The 8,818-nt window shown below is 35.3% G+C and overlaps 1 long non-coding RNA gene across 1 annotated transcript in view; it reads left to right on the forward strand.

Moving 5' to 3' along the window:
• The window catches only part of LOC112469266, a 235,465-nt gene that overhangs the window by 115,797 nt on the left and 110,850 nt on the right, over positions 1-8,818 (forward strand). The window lies entirely within an intron of this gene.

Below are 8,818 nucleotides of genomic sequence, written 5' to 3' on the forward strand. Positions count from 1 at the left end.
ACTTTGTTTATTCCATTTAATATACTTCTCATCTCAGATAATGTGTTCTTCATTTCTGACTGGTTCCCTTTTATAATTTCCATTTCCATTTTTATGTTTTTTTATCCCTTTGTTGAAATTCTCACTGAATTTATCTACACTTCCCATAAGTTCATTGAGCATCTTTATAACTAGTGTTTTGAACTCTGCATTTGTTAGATTGCTTGACTCTATTATTTCTGTATTGCTGTTCTGTTCTCTCATATGGTTTCTTCTTCTTTGTCTTCCCATTTTGCCTGCCTTTCTCTGTCTGTTTCTATGTACTAAACAAAGCTCCTGTCTCCCGGTCTTAATAGTGCGGTTTTGTGTAGTAGGTGTCCAGTGACACAGTCTTGAGAGGAGTTCAGCTGCAGGCCAAATTTAGCCCAAGCCTGTGCCCCCTCTGGGGTCACCTGTTAAGATTCAGCAAGCAATCCACAGATGCTGTGCTTATAGTTGCCTCAAAAGGCCACATCAGAAACCTAGGCCAGCTGCCTCTTCCAGTGTGAGTCTCAGCAATGAACACCTGACTTACGGAGGATATGTGGCTTGGTTGGGGCTGTGAGTTGGGGGAGGTGGAGTTTCAGAGAATCCTTTATGTGGAGTAACCTCTGTTATCCAATTTGATGATGTCTCTGCTATGGCGGTGCTGAGTCCATGCACTTGGAGAGGGGAGAGCTCAAAGAGGTACAATGGATACTGCTGGCACTTCTGTACAGAGCAAGTCATGCCTTGGCCCTCACTCCAACAACTCAGTGTCCCCTTGTAAGTTTCTGGTGCCTCCTGCACATCCAAACCGGCACTGGTGCTCAGAGCAAGCAGGTTAGTCCCTGCAAAAATCCACTCGCAGACACTGCCCCTTTAAGAGGCGTCTGCAGCTGCCGCAGCCTCCGTCCCACTCAGCTGCTGAGTAACAGGCAGCCTTGTGTCCTCGCCCCATCCTACCTTCTGCTGTTGCAGGGTGATTTCTTAGATTCTCCCTAATTATATGGCTAGTTCATCTAGATCTCAGGCAATTTTTCCTTGCTGTTTGCTCCTTGTGTCTGTCACAACTTTGATTTGGTTGCCAGAGGGATGAACAGAGCCTCTATCATCTACACCATTTTTTCTCCCGCCTCCCGGAGCCACTGTTTGATTTATATGGTCCTTCTGTCTTCACTTCTTTCCTCACCAGGCCTGGATTTCACTGATAATCCTAGTAACGTACTCAATTCCTTTCACTCTTTGCATGTTCATCACATTTACCCAATTAATCTTTCACTCTAGGTGCATCCTTCTTCCAGTGTTGGTGTTCTGCTCCATGTCTTAAGAATACTATATAGAGAAAACTAGATGACTAACCAGATTGGCATTAATACAAACTTCAGCCAGGCCTTCCACATAGCTCGGAAAATTTCTTACTTGTCTTTAGTCAGCTTGTTTTCTTTTTCCCCCACAGCAGCTATTTTAAAATGTACTACTTTCTTTAGAATTCTATCCCTTTCATTCTTCTCATTCTCAGCCAGCATGTGTTCATAGTCTTTCCCTCTTCAAAGAGAAAATAGGGACCATCATCAGAAAGGCATTCTCTTCCTGTCTGCCTTAAAACTTTTCTATGGCAGATTGTATCTGTTCTCATGTCTCATAGGAGGAAGGCTCTCTATTATCTTGAGGTAAAATTCCTCACCCTCTGTTTTGGGTCTCATTCCCTCCCTCTATTGTATCTTTCATTTCTTTCTTCTACTGGTTCTTTTTCTTCTAGATGTAAAAATGTCTGCAACTTAAGAAATATCTCTCCTCATTTTCACTATTTCCTGCCACTACTTTCTTTTACTTTCTCAATTCCCTTTGATTCCTTAATTCAACACAGTTCTACCTCCAATGCAATTATTCTTAGTTTTATTTGGAAACTACTGAATAATCTCAACAAGGAAAAGTCACCCATAATTTCAACACTTAGAAAACATAAAACATGAAACAATCATTTCCCTCTCCATTCATCTAATATTCCAGAAATGTATGGATTATATTAGAAATATTAACTCTTTGTCTCACTCTTTTACAGTGTTTTTACATTGTTTATGGTTTCATTTTTTATAGGGAAACTTCTGATTTGTATGTAGTCAGTATTCTCTTTTTCCCCTTTATGGCATCTGAGTTTCTTGTTTAGGAAGATCTACATCTCAAGGTTATAAAAATATTTTACTATTTAAAATAGATAGTTTTTTTTCTCATTTACTTCCTTATACGTGACATATACTTTAGGATTTAACATTGTTTTCTTCTATATGGTAGCCACTAGTTCCCACTCCAACTTTTTTAAAGAATCCATCTTTTCCCATTGAATCAAAATGCTGTTTTTTTTAAATGCTAAAATTTTAAATATACTCCAATTTGTCCTGTTTTCTATTCCACTGATATATTGGCATATCTCAGAGATATTTTGGGTTTGGTTCTAGATGACCACAATAAAGTGAACATCAAAATAGAGTGAGTCGCATGAATTTTTTTGTTTGTCAGTACACATAAAAATTATATTTACACTATACTGTATTCTTTTAAGTGTGCAATAGCATTATGTCTAAAAAGTGTATATATCTTAATTAAAAAAGACTCTACTGCTAAAATTTGCTAACCATCATCTGAACCTTCGGTGAGTCATAATCTTTTTGCTGGTGGAGGATCTTATCTTGATGTTGATAGCTGCTGATTGATCAGGGTGGTGGTTGCTTAGGATGAAGTAGTGTGATAATTTCTTAAAATAAGACATGAAGTTTGCCCCATCAGTTAACTCTTCCTTTCACTTGAATGCTTAGAGGCCATTGTAAGGTTATTAATTGGCCTAATTTCAACATCATTGTGTCTTAGGGAATAGGGAGGCCTGAGAAGAGGTAGAGAGATTGGGAAACTGCCAGTTTGTGGAACAGTCAGGACACAGACAACATTTATTGATTAAATTTACTGTCTTATATGATCGTGGTTTATGGTGTCCCAAAACAATTCAAATAGCAACTTCAAAAATCACTGGTCACAGATCACCATAACAAATATAATAATAATGAAAAAAGTTTAAAATATTGAGAGAATTACCAAAATGTGATGCAGAGACATGAAGTGAGCAGATGCTGTTGAAAAAATGGAGCCGATAGACTTGCTCAACACAAGGTTGCCACAAACCTTCAGTTTGTAAAAATAAAATATCTGAGAAGAGCATAAAGTGAAGAGCAGTAAAATGAGATATGCCAGTATTTTCCTATGCTGTGTTAGGACTATTATTGTTTCTTTACACAGCATTATGATAGATTTAATATTTGGCAAGTTAATCCCTTCATTGCTATTCTTTTTCAAAAATTTTTAAGAAAATCATGTATTTATTTTTTCTGATATATTTGAGAATTATTTTATCTAGTTCCAACCTCTACTTCATCCTCATATTTTATCTAGTTCCAACCTCTATCTCATCCTCAAAACCAAAATCATATTTTGGGACTCTAATTATTACTACATTAAATTTATGCATTTGAGAATGACAAATTTCTTAATTCTATTAATTCTTTCTACCTTCACATCCCAGGATTATAATGTTTTTGTTCACTAATTATATATTTTAAATAAGTCATATCTTTAATGTTAAATGTATTTCTAGGTTTTGTCATTATTTTAAATAGGTTCTAATACCACCCCTCCACACCATTTTCTTTTTGAACTGATCTCTGCTAATATAGAAATAATTAATTTTTAATATATTTATCTTATATCTAGCTAACTTACTAAATTCTCCAATTAGGGTCACTAGCTTTTCAGTTGAATCTTTTGTATTTTCCAGGCATGTGCCAAATCTTCTGCAAATATTTTCAAGCTCAGGAATCTCTGTTCCAGTATCTCATTTTTTTTTTTGGCATGTGTTCATGTGATCACATATATTTAAAAAATTTTTTTAATGTAATAAATTATACTGATATGTTTCTTAACATTGGGACATCTTACTTTTCTGGAATAAACTTTACTTTGTCATAGAATATAAGTATTTCAACACATTACTAGTTTTGACTTAATATCTGGTTTCAGAATTTATTTTTATTAATTGCAAGTGTTCTAGTTTTCTTTATTGAAATATTTTTATCAAGTTTTGTCATAAGTATTATGATAGAATTGTAAGAAGAGTTAGGAAGCTTTCTGTTGTTTTTTTTTTTCCCTCCATACTCTGAAATAGAATAACATGGTGAAATATTGTCACTAAATTTAGAGATAACTTACTTGCAAATCTCCTGAATCTGGTGCCATTTTTAGTGGTAGAGCTTTAGTATATATTTTTCAAATTCTATCGATGTTGGATTGTTTAGGTATTGAGTCAATTGAGTCAATTTTAGGAATTTATATTTTGATAGAACATCATCTGTTTCCTTCAGATTTTAAAGTTTGTTGGCAGAATAAAGTAGTAAATATAGTTTGTCAGTAACTTGTGATCATAGAAGACATTTTATGAGTAGAAAATTTTTCCATATATAAATGAGAATAATTTTTAAAAATGTAAATTGGATCATTTTGCTCACCTGTCAACTCTTCATTGATTTTTATTACTCATAAAATAAAATACAAACTCCTAACCATGGCCCGCAAGGCCTGTATGAAGTCTGGCCCCTGCTAACCTTTCTAAATCTCATCTTGTGTCACTCTCTCCCACCCTTCAGTCACAAGGGTCATCTCTATGTTCTGTCAACACAAGCTTTAAACCCCCTTATGACATTTATACCCACAGTCCCTTTTTTTATCCGATTGTTCAGGATAAATACAATACTTTGTTGGAGAATAACAGTAGGAATCAATTTAGACAGGCTCTTCTGAGGAGGTGACATTTAAGTTGTCATCTATAAGATGGGCAGACACCAACTATGTAAAGGTCAGAAGAAAAAGGAATGCTTTCTAAATTACGATTCCCCATTGGTAGTCTCTTAGAAAGCATGCATACTACTCAATTTCCATTACAGCAATTGTCACAATATGTAATATTATAATATTTAGTAACCTATATAATTGCTTACTAATACATTTGGTATATTAATATATTCAGTATATTTACTAAAATATTTAGTAAACTGTGTAAATACTTACTAATCTCTATTTCCATATGTATAAGGTGACAGGTCAGATCTCCCTGGTTTTCCCAGGCTTTCATGTAGTAGGAAAATGGGCCATGCGGCCCTTTCAGAAAACAGAAGGGAAGGTGCAAGTAACAGTGCCATGCTCCACTAGTAATGGTTATATCCAGAAATTTACTATGAGCTTTATATTCCCACTCATAAATACATTTTTACACCATACAATGTAAAATTCTGTCTTGTTTCCTTGTATCATTATTTAACTTTTAATTTTGTTTTCCAGTTAGACTGTGAGTTTCTCAAATGTGGAGATTCTCTGTTACTCTTTTTTACTTTCTTCACAGTGCTCAGCATCAAGCCATAGTAAAAAGAACACTCTATTTGAAGCCATAGTAAAAAGAATACCACATTCAATGGCCTGTATTGAAAGGCAGCTCCACTATGAGCTATGTGACTTTGGGCAAATTGGACTCTTTGGGCTTCAACTTCTTTTCTATAAATGGGGATAATACTTATTCTATTAGGTTTTTATATGGAACAAATGAGATAATAGTCAAGGAATATTTTGGCAAAGAATAAAATGTATAAATGCAAGCTGTCGTTATTATGTCCTTCAGGAATAATTATTGATTATATTGGTTTAATTTAAACACTGTCTGCACAATGAAAACATGGTATAGAATGTAGTGCGAATTACATTTTTTTAGCCATGGGGCTCAAATTATATTTTCAGATGTAATAATCCTGGGGCCAGCTAGAAAATGCCATTATTCTGCACCTTAGTCAGTGAGAGAAATCCCTGGGCTCCTCCAGTAGAGAAAGAGGAGAAAATTTTTTCACCACCTGACACATGGTTATGGCCTGGGTTTTGCAGCTCTCATTAGCTCCCTGGCAGGTAGGTTGGGTTCAGATCCTGCTACTGTTTATCTCCGTGCTATTTCTGAACATAGTCATCACAACAGCCATCTCAATATTTTAGAAAGTTACAACAGTACAAGGTGTAATGCAGTCATGAAGCCTCTACCTAAAGAGAGATCCAACAATAACATTTTGTTTTGACATAAGCTTCAAGTTAAGCTTAAGAGTAGGAGTGAGGTGACTATAAGGAGATAAGGAGAAGTATTAAGAGAAAACCAACTGGGACAAAATGGGTAGTAAGAAATAATTTCATAGCACTTATTATGTGTCAGGCACTATTCTACATGCTTTGCAAATATTGATTCATTTAATCCTCAACAGTCCTATGTTGTCATTTTAATTTTCATTTTATAGATGAGGAAACTGAGGCACAGAGAGGTAACTATACAGTTACTGGGATAATGAGGATTCAAACTCAGACAGTGTGCGTTTAGACTCCATGCTTTTAACCCCTATGCAGTGAAAAACATCTAAAATCAAGACTGCAGATGGAAAAACAATAAATCCCAATAAATCTCCATAAATCCCACAGCTACACATTGATTTTTGTGTACTAATTACCTTTTTATTTCAAACCAATGCAAAAAATTAAATTAATTGACTGGATTGGATAACTGTCCGGAAAATACATATTTTTTTCAAGGACAATGAGGGAACAAGAAACCACTTACTCTATATTTGATCCTCAACAGAGTCAGGGGAACAGAAGGCCTCTGGACATAGGTGTAATTATTTGTAAATTTTTCATGATTAGACTTGAGCTTCTTGTTCTCAATCTTAGGATGGGCTCTATGGAACTTAGAAGAGTGAGAAAAGAAAACACGATACAAGGTTATACAATCTTTTGGGTCCAGTAATTGATTCGTGGGTGGGTTCTGTGGTTTATCCGTTTCCGGATCCTTTTATATAGGTGAAGCGGTCACTTAAAAGTGATTATCAAGTTGAAAATAGTGTGAGTAGTGGCAACTTCCAGAATGGCTGATAGCTTTTAACTGATGTCAACTTGGAATTGTTTCCAGCATTGTGGCAATCCTGCAAGGGCAGCCTGGTGTGACATTCTGGAACAGAGCGGGCAGATCCTGTGTGCCCTTCCCAATCCTATCCACATCTCCTGGATGGCACTGCTAACTTTTTCTCCGCATCCTCTCCAACATTTGTTATTACTTGTACTGTTGATTATAACTATTCTAAGAGGTGTGAGATGGTATCTCACTGTAGTTTTGATTTGCATTTCCCCAGTAGCTAGTGATATTGACCATCTTTTCAAATATTTGTTGGCCATTTGTATGTCCTCTAGGGAGAAGTCTGTTCAGGTCCTCTTCCCATTTTTTGGTTGGATCATTTGTTTTTTTGTTGTTATTGAGTTGTATGAGTTCTTTGTATATTTGGGATATTAAGCCCTTATGGGAGGTGTTGCTTGAAAATATATTTTCCCATTCAAATAGTTGTCTCTTTACCTTGTTGACAATTTCTTTTGCTAAGCAGAAGCTTTTTAGTTTGATGTAGTCCCATTCATTTATTTTGGCTTTTACTTTCCTTGCTTTTGAGGTCAAATTTGTAAAATCCTCTTTAAGTCCAAGGTCCTTGTATTTAGTTCCTTCATTTTCTTCTATACTTTTTATTGTTTCAGGTCTTCTATTCAGGTCCTTAATCCATTTTGAGTTAGTTTTGGTGTGTGGTGATAGACAACAGTCTAGTTTCATTCTTTTGTAGGTCGATTTCCAGTTTTCCCAGCGCCATTTATTGAAAGGCTTTCCTTTCTCCACTGTGTGTTTTTGGCTTTTTTGTCAAAAATTATTTGCCCATATAAAGACTCTTTTTCTCTTGGGATGGCTTTGACAGTTTGTAGTCTTGACTCTCGATTCTGTTCCACTGGTCCATGTGTCTGTTTTGCTGCCAATACCATGCCATTTTGATTACTATCTCTTTGTAGTATAATTTAAAATTGGGCAGAGTGATGCCTCTAGCCACACTTATTTTTCTCTCGTGATGGCTTTGGCAGTTTGGAGTCTTTTGTGCTTTCCTACAAATCTGATGATTTTTTGTTCAATCTTATAGTTTTCATTATATGGGTCCTTCACATGTTTTGTTAAATTTATTCCTATGTATTCTATTCTTTTTGTTGCAATTTAAAAAGGAATTATTTTTTCTACTTCTTTTTCTGACACTTCATTATTAGAGCATAGGAATGCTATGGATTTTTGAATGTTGATTTTGTATCCAGAGACTTTACTGTATTTGCTTATTGTTTCTAGTAGTGTTCTTGTGGAGTCTTTAGGGTTTTCTATATAGAGAATCATGTCATCTGCAAATAGTGACAGTTTGGCTTCTTTGTTTCCTATTTGGATGCCTTTTATATCTTTCTCCTGCCTGATTGCACTCACTAAGACCTCCAATGTTATACTGAATAACAGTGGTGATAGTGGACAGACTTGCCTTGTTCCTGATCTTAGAGGAAAGGTTTTTAGTTTTTCACCATTAAGTATAATGTTGGCTGAGGGTTTGTCATATATGGCCTTTATTATGTTAAGGTGCTTTACTTCGATATGGATTTTATTAAGTGTTTTGATCATAAATGGATGCTGTATCTTGTCAAAGGCTTTTTCTGCACCTATTGATATGATCATATGATTCATATTCTTTAATTTGTTTATGTGGTGTATCACATTAATCGATTTGCATATGTTGAACCATCCCTGTGCCCCTGGGATAAAGCCCACTTGATCGTGGTGTATAATCTTTTTAATATGTTGCTGTATTCAGTTCACTAGTATCTTATTTAGGATTTTTGCATCTGTATTCAT

Source organism: Pteropus alecto, unplaced genomic scaffold, assembly GCF_000325575.1.
Source record: "Pteropus alecto unplaced genomic scaffold, ASM32557v1 scaffold146, whole genome shotgun sequence".
NCBI lineage: Eukaryota > Metazoa > Chordata > Mammalia > Chiroptera > Pteropodidae > Pteropus > Pteropus alecto.